We start from the raw sequence: 11553 nt of genomic DNA on the forward strand, positions 1-11553 counted from the left end.
CTGTCAAGGGAGTAACAGTGAGTTATTAACTCCATCCCCTGTGGGTACTGAGAAGACAATGTGATCTGCTTTCCCTGTCGTATGATAACCAAATTGGTATGGACTTTGTCCCTATGAGAAAGAGGCCTGCAGTTTGGTAGAGTAAGTGAACTCTGGAATGAAGTATAAGGAAGCATGCTGGTGTTGTACACAGAAGCTGTGCACCAATTCAGTCTTTATCAAGGAAGTTATATCTTGATCTTCATCTCTCTCAATCATGTGTGTATATATATATATATTTCAATCAGTTGCAAATGTGTTAGGGAAAGTAACGGTGGTATTTGCTGGAGAACCAAATCCACAACATATGTAATTACATATTTTAGTTTGTAACATGATACATGTTATGACAATCACCATTTTTTAAAAATATTTTATTTATTTATTTGAGAGAGAGAATGAGATAGAGAGCATGAGAGGGGGGAGGGTCAGAGAGAGAGGCAGACTCCCTGCTGAGCAGGGAGCCTGACGTGGGACTTGATCCCGGGACTCCAGGATCATGACCTGAGCCAAAGGCAGTCGCTTAACCAACTGAGCCACCCAGGCGCCCACCATTTTTGTTTTTATCCATTCTAATGAATAAAAATTTGAAAAACCTATCTTGTTTTTGGATGGAACAAGTTCAAAAGCAAGATCAAAACTAAATTTAAATGCCCTTAGACATCCTTTTATTTTCTAGCATTCTCAGTCCCCATCATTCCCAAGTATTTAATTCATTTTAATGAATAAAATTTGTTTTTTTTTTAAGATTTTATTCATTTATTTGACAGAGAGAGAGAGAGCACAAGAAGGCAGAGCGGCAGGCAGAAGGAGAGGTAGAAACAGGCTCCCCACTGAGCAGTGAGCCTGACATGGGGCTCGATCCCAGGGTCCCAGGATCATGACCTGAGCCAAAGGCAGACCCTTAACTGACTGAACCACCCGGTCGCCCCATAATGAATAAAATCTGAAACAGCTAACAATTTGGTTAGACTTTGAACTGGCTATTTATTTTAGCTCTGAAAATATATAAATAATGCCATTAATGATTTAGATATTTGAAACAGATACAAGAAAACAAACATAGTACACATTTTGTGACTTTTTAATTATATCCACCTATCCAACCATTAGAAATACAAATTCAAATAAAGTGGTAACAGTAACTACTGGAATTTATCAAGGATATGCTACCTGTTATTTGTGGTACTAACTGCTTAATCAGTGATATTTAATTCATAGAAATCCAGATAGTTAGATGTTTTCCTTATTTCACAGCTGAGTAAACTGAACTATAGAGACGATAGATACATTTCCAAAGGTTACATTCAAATTCACATTTATGGGAGGATTCTGTCCAGAACCCACTGTGTCAACTACTGTATTTTCCTGCTCTTAGAACAAAGTATGGAAAATTGCTTCACTCTCAGACTAAGTTTGGTAGAAAAAGATGATTATGCCTCACTCCCAGCTTCAGTATAGCTGTATTTCATGAATATTACAAATTTTGGCAGTCTGGGTTTTATAGATTTGTCTTTTATAATATTTTCTAAAAAATATTCTTCATATATATGCATTATAAATATGTAATTTTTTTCTCCAAGTAATCTCTCTGACCACAGACCTAATGAACTATGTCATTAGTAATGGAAAAGTATCTGACAATTTGTATAGATCATATAAAGAGTTAAGATAGTTTTTTCACAGTAAAAACAACAAATTAAGTTAACATATAATACAGAGGAAACAAAGAAGAATTTATATATGGCTCATATGTCTAGGATCAGTTTAATGCATTAGGGCCTGGAGTCTAAATTTTGGGCAACAGCTATGCTGGTTTTAGGTCCATTCAGGATTATTCATCCATATCACAGCAGGAACACATACTCAAGTAATTTTCCACTTCCTCCATTCTATCTACAAATTATTTGCTGAAGTCCTCCCATTAAAAGTAAATACTGATTCAACAAATATGTTTTTTTCCAGGCCAATGGCTGATAATTTGAATTCTTCTGTGGAATTCATTTAGTTATATTTTTCCTAAAATTAGGGTGCTGTTTGGGGAATTAAGGGCACAAAAAAATCCATAAGCAATCAGAAATTGAGAAAAACAAACAGACAAATGTTATGCAAAACAAAAAATGTATAAAGTTCTATAAAAGTAAGTGTGCATACTGTACAAAAGGAGCCCAGAGATGGAAATGATTGATTCTGGTTGGTGTTATTGGTAGCGTAAACAACTGTTCTGGTTTGCCTGGGACGGAGAGATTTCCCTGGATGCAGGACTTTCACTGCTAGAATCAGAACAATTTGGGAAAACCAGTACTTTTGGTCAGCCTAAACTGGAAAAATTTTTAGTAAGCTATATTTATGGACAAATGCTTAATAATAATAATAAAACAATCCTGTGTTATAAAGGCTATTATTTATTAGAAACAGAGGCAAATAGAAGCTTGTCAGGTAACGTTGGATCAGGATAGAGTAAGACACTCAGGAATGGTGGAGAATGAGGGTAAAGTATATCAAAAGGCATTTCAATTTCATTTTGTTTTTGAACTTGTTCCACCCAAATATATAACATCTGTAGACTGTCTGCTTCACAGCGGCCAGTTTCAAACTAGTGAGGGATTAATGAAGATGTTCCATAGTAAACATGGGAAAGGAAAGACATTGCAGGAAAGGAGATTGCTCTGGGCCAAGGGATAGCAATGTAAAAGAGATAGATGCTGAAATGGTCAGTGTGGCAGGGACACTGGCTTTTGTGAAAGGAGAAAAGAGAGGTATGGTGTTGTTAGTAAAAAAGGTGAGAACCAGATTCATGGAGGTATGTGTTGTTTATATCGTGAGCAGTGATCATTTGTCAGAGGTTCTTAAGTAGGAGTGTGACACTAATTTTTGAAAACAAAGTTTGGTGCAGGATTGCCAGTAATTTGAAGAGAGGAAAGGGAGAGAAAGCAGTTAAGATGTTATGGCTACTGTCTCCTAAAATCATAATGACCTGGACAAAGTCAATGACAGTGGAACTGAGAATAGAGTCAAAGGTATTTAGAAGGTAAAATCAAGTATTCTTAGTACATGACTGAATATGGTAGTCAAGGAGAAGGAAAATATGAGGATGATTAGAACCTGCCTTGTTTGAATGAATAAATAAATAATGATTCATTTTGAGTGATTCGAAGAGTCAGAAAGTGGAGCAGATTTGAGCTAGGAAGAATTAGGGAATATAGTCATATTTAGTTTAAATGTGCATGTGTTTCATGCTCTTCAATGAAACAGTGAGTTGGAAAGTTGTTTTTATCATTCTTAATATTAGAAGTCCTAAGTAAGCATTCTGGTAGAAATGCTATAAACTTGATAGAATGGGTATGGCTTTACAAAAATCCAGGTATAGAAGCTGGCAAATAACAAAGTGGAATTCTGCTAAATAGGTTAATGGTCCTGAAAACCATTTGCCCCAAGATGAAAAAGAAATGTGGGGGGGGATTAATGAACTAGCAGCCTTTACTTTTAACTTCAGAACAAGTCATATTTTATAGTCTTATGGGATGCTATTAGGGAACATTTCATCAGGCTAATTCACCAACATTAATTATTATTTATCTCATGTCTATAGTGCTGGACATTTTACTACAGATTTTGCTAGATAGGATGAGACACAATTCCTTTCCCCTAAGGACGTTATATTGCAAAAGAGATATGCTGAACTCCATTATCAATTATGTGTGAATGTTCAAAATGATAATTTATTGATTTTGGCCTACTATAGTTATAGCACTCCATTGCTCCTTCACACACATAAACACTCTCTCTCTTTGTCTTTCTCCAGGTCAAAATAATCAGGAAAGAATTTCATAGAGCAAGTGAGTGACACAACTCAATTCAAAAAAACATTGATTGTATGTCTGTCGTGTGCAAAGCTTTGTTTTGGGTACTGCCTAGTGAAAAGGAAGATTAATAACATATCTTTTGCCTTAGAAAACATGTACTAATTTATCAAGATGGAAATTTTCATGGTGTTTTTATGCATATTCTCTCATTTGATTTTCACAAATATTCTATGGACTTGGTAAGTGAGGTCTTGTTCCATGTTTCATGCATGATGCAATTGTCTTGTAGATAAAGTTAATATCATGTCTTCACACTTTGTGCTAAAGTTGTTGTTAGTTATATAAATGAGTCAGCATCACAAATGGGTAATAAAAACAGTAAAAAGTTAAACTGAAAAGAGTTTGTTGTCTGTGTGAAAGGTTTAAATCAGTAGCAGCAAACACAGCATTTGCCCCAGACTCCTCATTCCCTCGACTCCTGCAAACATCACTAATCAGCTCCAGAACTCGTTTCTGTTAAGCTGGAATTGGCCTTAAATCCCCTCTCCCTACAGTCTTTCAAACAGCCATTATAGTTTAGTGCAGGTGGCATTTGTCATGAAACCTATTTGTCACCAGATTTAGGAAAGAAGATGTGATGACAATTGAAAATCTAAGAGATATCAGTGAAGTAAAAAATTTTGAGAAAAGAGTTTAAAATATTTTTTTTCTGAAATTGTTTTGAGAAGAAGCATGTGGTATAAGCAGGAAGGAGATTTAAAAAAAAATATTTAAAGAACAGTAGAGGGTTTTCAGGGAATTAGAACTCTAAAGGGAAGAATATGGTAAAACTGATGAATGATTATACAATATGGGCCAGGAGATCTTTGTCTTATGCAGAAGTCATTCTGTCTCTTGCTCTTTTCCTTTCTTCTCCCCACCTTACTCCACTGCCCCAATTCATAGAAAGACAAAATTCTTTCTATGGAAAAATTGAATGGCAAATACTCATGGACTCTTATACATCAAGTACTCAGATATGATGAAAGTTAGCAAAGAAATGATCAATTCCTTTACTCCTTATTCACATCTTTACTCTCAGAGAAAAGATAGCTGGATACATGTCCATGCCTTCCTATTCCCACTCTCCCAGACAGCAAGTCAAAGAATCCTCCTCTCAACACAATCCTCCTTGGAGAGATGGCTTCGTGAAAATGATACCTCCATCTGCTAATTCCATATTGTATCAGTGAGTGGACATGTCTTTCTTTATGAACTCCTCCAATCAACTTTTTAGTTCATCACTCCTTTTTTGTTGTAAACTTTACTTTTTTATGAGTAGTTTTAGGTTCACAACAAAATTGAAAGGATGGTCTACAGATTTCCCATACACCCCCTGTCCCCACACATGCATAACTTTCTCCATCATTAACATCCCCCACCAGAGTGGTATATTTGTCCCAAGGATGAATCTACATTGAAACATCAGAATCACCCACAGTCTATAGTCCAACACTCATGGTATTGGGCATTTTGTGAGTTTGGGTAAATACATAATGGCATATATCCATCATTACAACATTATACCGCGTATTTTCACTGCCCTAAGAATTCTCTGTACTCTGCTTATTTATCTCTCCCTACCCACCCTACTTATGGAAAACACTAATCTTTTTATTGTCTTCATAGTTTCATCTTTTCCAGAGTGCCATATAGTTGCAATCATACTATATGCAGTCATTTCCTACTGGCTTCTTTCACTTAGTAATATGCATTTAAGTTTCTTTCATATCTTTTCTTGGTATGATAGCTCATTTCTTTTTAGTACTGAATTATATTCCATTGTCTGTATGTGTCACCATTTATTTATCCATTTACCTACTGAAGGGCTTTTGGGATTCTTCCAAGTTTTGGCAATTACGAAGAAAGCTGCTATAAACATTTGTGTGTAGGTTTTTTTGTGGGCCTAAGTTTGCAATTGCTTTCAATAAATACCAAATAGTACAATTGTTATATTGTATAGTCAGAGTATGTTTAGTTTTGTAAGAAAATGTCCAACTGTCTTCCAAAGTTGCTGTACCATTTTGCATTTCTACCAGTAATTGAGAGTTTCTGTTGCTCCACATCCTCGCCAGCATTTGGTGGTGTCAGTGTTCTGGAATCTGGCCATTCTAATAGATGTATAGTGGTATCTCATTGTTTTAATTTGCATTTCCTTGATGAATATGGTGTTGAACATTTATTTTTAATATACTTTTTGCCATCAGGGTAATATTGGCAAGAAACAATCAGAGAAAAAGATTAAAAAAAAGGCCTTAGAAATAAATTGTAATAGCATAAATAAAACATCCAGTAGAAGACTGAAAGGATAATGTCAAAGATAACTTCTGGAAAGTAGAAAAGATTAAAAAACAGGGATACATACACATATACACACGTACACAGATACACACACACAGAAAGAGAGAGAAATAAATAGATTTTCTGATTTTAAAATTTCAAGAAAAGGATCATAGAAAAAAATTAAAGGAAAAATTTTCCAAAAAATTAAATAAGGAAAAAAATCCTTACATGAAGAACATGAAACATGAGACTTTCATTTCATTTTTTTTTTTAAGATTTATTTATTTTAGAGAGAGAGAGAGTATGTGTGTTTGTGTGCAGGGGGAGAGGCAAAGGGAGACAGAGAGAGAGTCTTAAGCAGACTGCGTGCTGAATGCAGAGCCTGATGTGGGGCTCAATCCCATAATGCATGAGATCGAGACCTGAGCCAAAACCAAGAGTTGATTGTTTAACCAACTGTGCTATCCAGGCACTGCTGAGACTTTCATTTTAAAAGGCTCTCTAAGTGACCAGTGAACTGGATTAGACAAATCTTTTACAAATCAGAAAATATGAATATAACTCTAGAGATTAATGTGGACATGGTAAAAACTTAAAGAAAGGAAAAACAATTTATATAAAAATGAGAAAAAGAATGAAATTTAAACAAATAAAACTTACATGACGTAAGAACGGAATAAAGTCTTCAAAATTCTAAATATCAACCTAGAATAATAGACCTAGCAAATTGATTATTGAACTGTAACATCAGAATAAAGGGATGCAGACATTCAAGGGCTCAGATATGCACCTTTCTTCTACTTAGGCAATTACTTATGAAGGTACTAATATAAGGGAAGCAGTAAGCAAAGAAAAAGAAAAATAATAAGAAATAGCAAACCGTTCAACATAAAAGAACCATAAAAAAAGCCCAGGATTATAGATATGCAGCATGTCTTGAGAGTAATCTATCCAGTTTGAAACAGGAAGAAATAAAAAATAATAGTTATTTGATGAGTATGAATATTCAGAGGAAACAAGTATGTGCTTAATCTTACCAGGTAGTTGAATTTAAGAATAGGCCTATAGAAAATCAGGCAAGTGAAAAATGAGGGAGCTATTAACTTCAGAAAATTAAGTTGTACAAGAAAGGAAATCCATAGAACTCTACTTGATTCTGTAATGAAAAATTTATAATTCTCTCAATAGTATAGCACTTATTAAAATTTGGATAAAGCTATATTCATTAATGAGAGAGCAAGGTAGGTCTGTATGAGGTAAATTTCATCTACAGGAGAAGGAGTAAAAAGGTATTATCTAAAATTGTTAATTACATAATCAGTTACAGAAATACAGGGGGGTAAACAGATGGAAAAACTTCTAAAAGTATTTATAGTAATTCATAGACAGGGGAAAGGTAGGGAGTGGGTCTACACTTTTATTGTGGGCTTTCTGGCCTCAGGATCCCATCTGTTTTTAACATATGTCCTTCCAATTGTCACATGCACTTGGTTAGTCTAAAACCTGACAAGGACCTGGCAACACCTTCTGATCTTCCATTTTTCCTCATGAAAAGAAATATCTAGAACCCCCTCTGTGTAGTGTGGTCTTTCTTTTTTTGTGATTATATTGTGAAAATTGTCTGTAGGAATTTCTGATGAATGAAATTCTCCATGTCATTATGGTTTAATCCTCAAATAGCTAGAGCTCTCTGGTAAATCTTAATCTGACCTTATTATTATTAGTGATGCATTTTAGTTTAGTGTTAGTTAGTTTAGTTAGTGTTAGTTAGTTTAGCAACCACCATGTATTACTCCTTGAAGACCTTTGCTCAGGCTCTTCACATGGGTCTGGAATGTGCTTCCTACTCCCAATATTTGTCATAGTTGTCTATCCTACTTAGACCATTAAAATATACTCCCAAGAATTTACACAATATCCCTTCAGTACCAATTGAATTCTCCTTTTTTTCATGAACCCGTGCTTTGTAGCTCCATTTTAAGATTTACCCCAGTATATTTTGTATTAAAATTAAATACAGTCTTTGCATGTTTTTCCTACCCCGTACTTAAGTGTGTAGCAGATGTGCACATACACAAAAATACACACTGGATTGCGAACTTCTGCAAGGGTATGACTAAACCCAATTCATTTTTTTTAATGATAATTTGTATAGGAAAGCAATGAATAAAGATTGGTTAAATTGAGGATAGTGCACATACTTCAAGGCAAAGAAAATTATTAGGGAGATATCTGCTGTATGAAATTCTGATCCACTCTAAAATAACACAGTTTATGAGTCCACACAGTTTTCCAGACAATTTCTAACTAGCTTTTTCTTTTCTTCCTTTTTTTTAAAAAATTACCTACAGAGGATGTCACACAACTGTCCAAAGTAATTTTTTTTTCTTTTCAAAGCTTCCTTGCTATCTGTCTTAGTCCATTCAGGCTGCTATAATAAAATGCCATAGACTGGGTGGCATATAAACAATAGAAATTCTCACAGTTCTGGAGGCTGAGAAATCCAAGATCAAGTTGCCGGTAGATTCAATGTCTAATGAAAGCTCACTTTCTGGTCCATAGATAATCCCTTTCAGCTATAATCTCATATGGCAAAGGGACAAGGGATCTCTCTGGGGTCTCTTTTAGAAAGGCACTAATCTCATTTATGAAGACTCCACCTTCCAGACCTAATCACCCCTCAAGTTTCCACCTCTTTTTTTTTTTTTAAGATTTTATTTATTTATTTGAGAGAGAGAGAATGAGATAGAGCACATGAGAGGGGGTAGGGTCAGAGGGAGAAGCAGACTCCCCGCCGAGCAGGGCGCCCGATGCGGGACTCGATCCTGGGACTCCAGGATCGTGACCTGAGCCGACGGCAGTCGCTTAACCAACTGAGCCACCCAGGCGCCCAAGTTTCCACCTCTTAACACTCTCATGTTGGGGGTTAGGATTTCACCATATGCATTTTGGGGGGACACAAGCATTGAGATCATAGCACAGCCTTCTTCACCAGGGCAGATGATCTGACCTCCAACCTGAACATTTATAAGCTGACTTCTCAGTAAATACACTTATATCTTTTATCTTAGAAGTAATTAAATTCTGATAATGGCAAAAGAAGTAATTATTGAACCATCCCTAGAGAAGCTGGTTAGAAAAACTGAAAAATAAAAAAAAAATAATGAAATAAAATAAAATGTTTGAAGATGAAGAAATGTAAGTAAAAATTTAAAGAGAAGAGTAAAACAAACAAAAAAATCATGGACATTGGAGGCCACTACTCCCAGATAGCTGAGAAACTAAAAATCTTTCAAAAAGCTCACAAGGCTGTAAGGACCAAAATTAGAATTCAGGGCTCATGATAAAGGAGATAATATCATGCAGAAAATAATATTTTTACAAAATTTATATATGGTGTTCAGCATTCAAAAACTAATAGTAATATGAAGAGGTAAGACAATATTCTTAAAAAGAGAGAAAGAATACAAAATAGAAGCAGTACCATAGGGGATACAGATCATGGAGCTATTACACATGGACTGCAGAACAATTATGATGAATAAACTCAAGGAAGTAAAAGACAACAGTGAAAATTTGAACAGTGAATTAGAAGCAGTAAAAAAAAAAAATCAATGCAAAGTCTAATTCTTCAAAAAAATAGACCAGTTGGACAGATTAGACAGAGCTGAATAAAATGATTTAGTGGACTAGAATATAGGACAGGAAACATTCAAAACGACACAGACAGACATAATAATGGAAAATATTGAAGAGAGGATAAAAGTAATGAAGATAAATGAAAAATCTAACATATCTGTCATTGAAATCCAGGTACAAAAAGAAGGATATATTGGGGGCAGAAGCAATGTCTGATGAAGCTGAGAGTGTCCTAAAACTTATGAAACCCAAGCAGGACATACATAAAGAAAACTCCACCTATCTACATTATAGTACACCTACTAAAAATCAAGTATGAAAGTTTTTATTTATTTTTTATTATTATTATGTTATGTTAATCACCATACATTACATCATTAGTTTTCGATGTAATGTTCCATGATTCATTGTTTGCGTATAACACCCAGGGCTCCATGCAGAACATGCCCTCTTTAATACCCATCACCAGGCTAACACATCCCCCCACCCCCTCCCCTCTAGAACCCTCAGTTTGTTTCTCAGAGTCCATCGTCTCTCATGGTTTTTAAAACAGCCAGGAGAAAAGGACCAATGACAGTCAAAAGAGCAACCATAGGACAAACAACTGACTTCTCACAGAAGCCAGAAGACAACACAATGACATCTTCCAAATAATGAAAGATTATGACTGCAAGCTTAGCATTTCAAACTCAGAAAAAGATCCTTTAAAAAGAAACATGAGACATATTTTCAGACAAACTAAAACTGAGAATTCAACAGATCATAATTTTACAAAAGGTAATATGAAAGGGTGCTTTTTAAGGGAGAGAAAAATATTACAGATGGGAAGTCAGACATAGGACTTAATGAAGAACAACAGAGGACATAAATGTCTAGTGAGTCTAAGTGCATATTGATACTATAAAACAATAGTAATAATTTAATTCCATATATATACACACACACATATATATGTATACATGGAATGGGAACTAAATAGAGTTTCTAAATGTTTTAAGTATGTTCAAGATGTTGGTAATTTTTGCTTCTTGGGTGGCATTTTCATGGATGAGTTTATTATTAATAACTGTAAACTTTTAATTTATGTATTCTTCTGTATGTCTGTGTGTCTACTTGCTTTCGATGGAATAGTTGTAAAAATATTGACAATAAATCTATAAACAAGTAAAGAAGTTAGAAAAAACAAGTACATTGCAAATAAATGATGTTAATTCTGGTTTTATCTCTTGCTAATTCCCTATTTTTCTGTTCTGGTTTCAGTAAAATGTATTTTAAAAAACTAATATTGTATTCTGTTTTCAGCAATAGTCCAGACGAGATATCCTAACTATAAATAGTAGATAAAACCAAATACATATTTTTTCATTGTTTTGTTGTTCTCACAACAAAGTAAATTCTAACTGACAAAAAAGAAAGGTAGGAAGGGAAGGAGAGGGAGGGAGGGAAGGAGGGAGGGGAAAAAAGAAAAAAAAACCCACGGCAATAGAGAAAAGGAAAGGAAAAACTTGGAAGGCAGAATCATAAGCCTAGCCTGTTAATTATGTCAGCCTGTGGTTGTTGGTCTTTTTTAGTAATCAAGAGTCTTGATTCTTAATTCTGAATAAGGAGTGGATTTGAAACTGAGACCACTACATAAAGCTAGGATCTTTAAAACCTCACCCAGTGAAAGGAACTATAAGAAAAAAAAAATCTGCCTGCAGAATAAGACTACAAAGAGATTTTTCCCTTTTGGCCTAGATTCTGGGTG

The 11553-nt window shown here is 34.8% G+C and overlaps 1 long non-coding RNA gene across 1 annotated transcript; it reads left to right on the top strand.

Moving 5' to 3' along the window:
* Positions 1-233: 233 nt before the first annotated feature.
* Positions 234-10021, top strand: LOC110581019. Its single transcript, XR_002480374.1, has 3 exons — positions 234-258; positions 3845-3878; positions 9981-10021. It is a non-coding gene; the product is annotated as an uncharacterized LOC110581019 (long non-coding RNA).
* Positions 10022-11553: the final 1532 nt, after the last annotated feature.

This window comes from Neomonachus schauinslandi, chromosome 5 (genome assembly GCF_002201575.2).
Source record: "Neomonachus schauinslandi chromosome 5, ASM220157v2, whole genome shotgun sequence".
Lineage (NCBI taxonomy): Eukaryota > Metazoa > Chordata > Mammalia > Carnivora > Phocidae > Neomonachus > Neomonachus schauinslandi.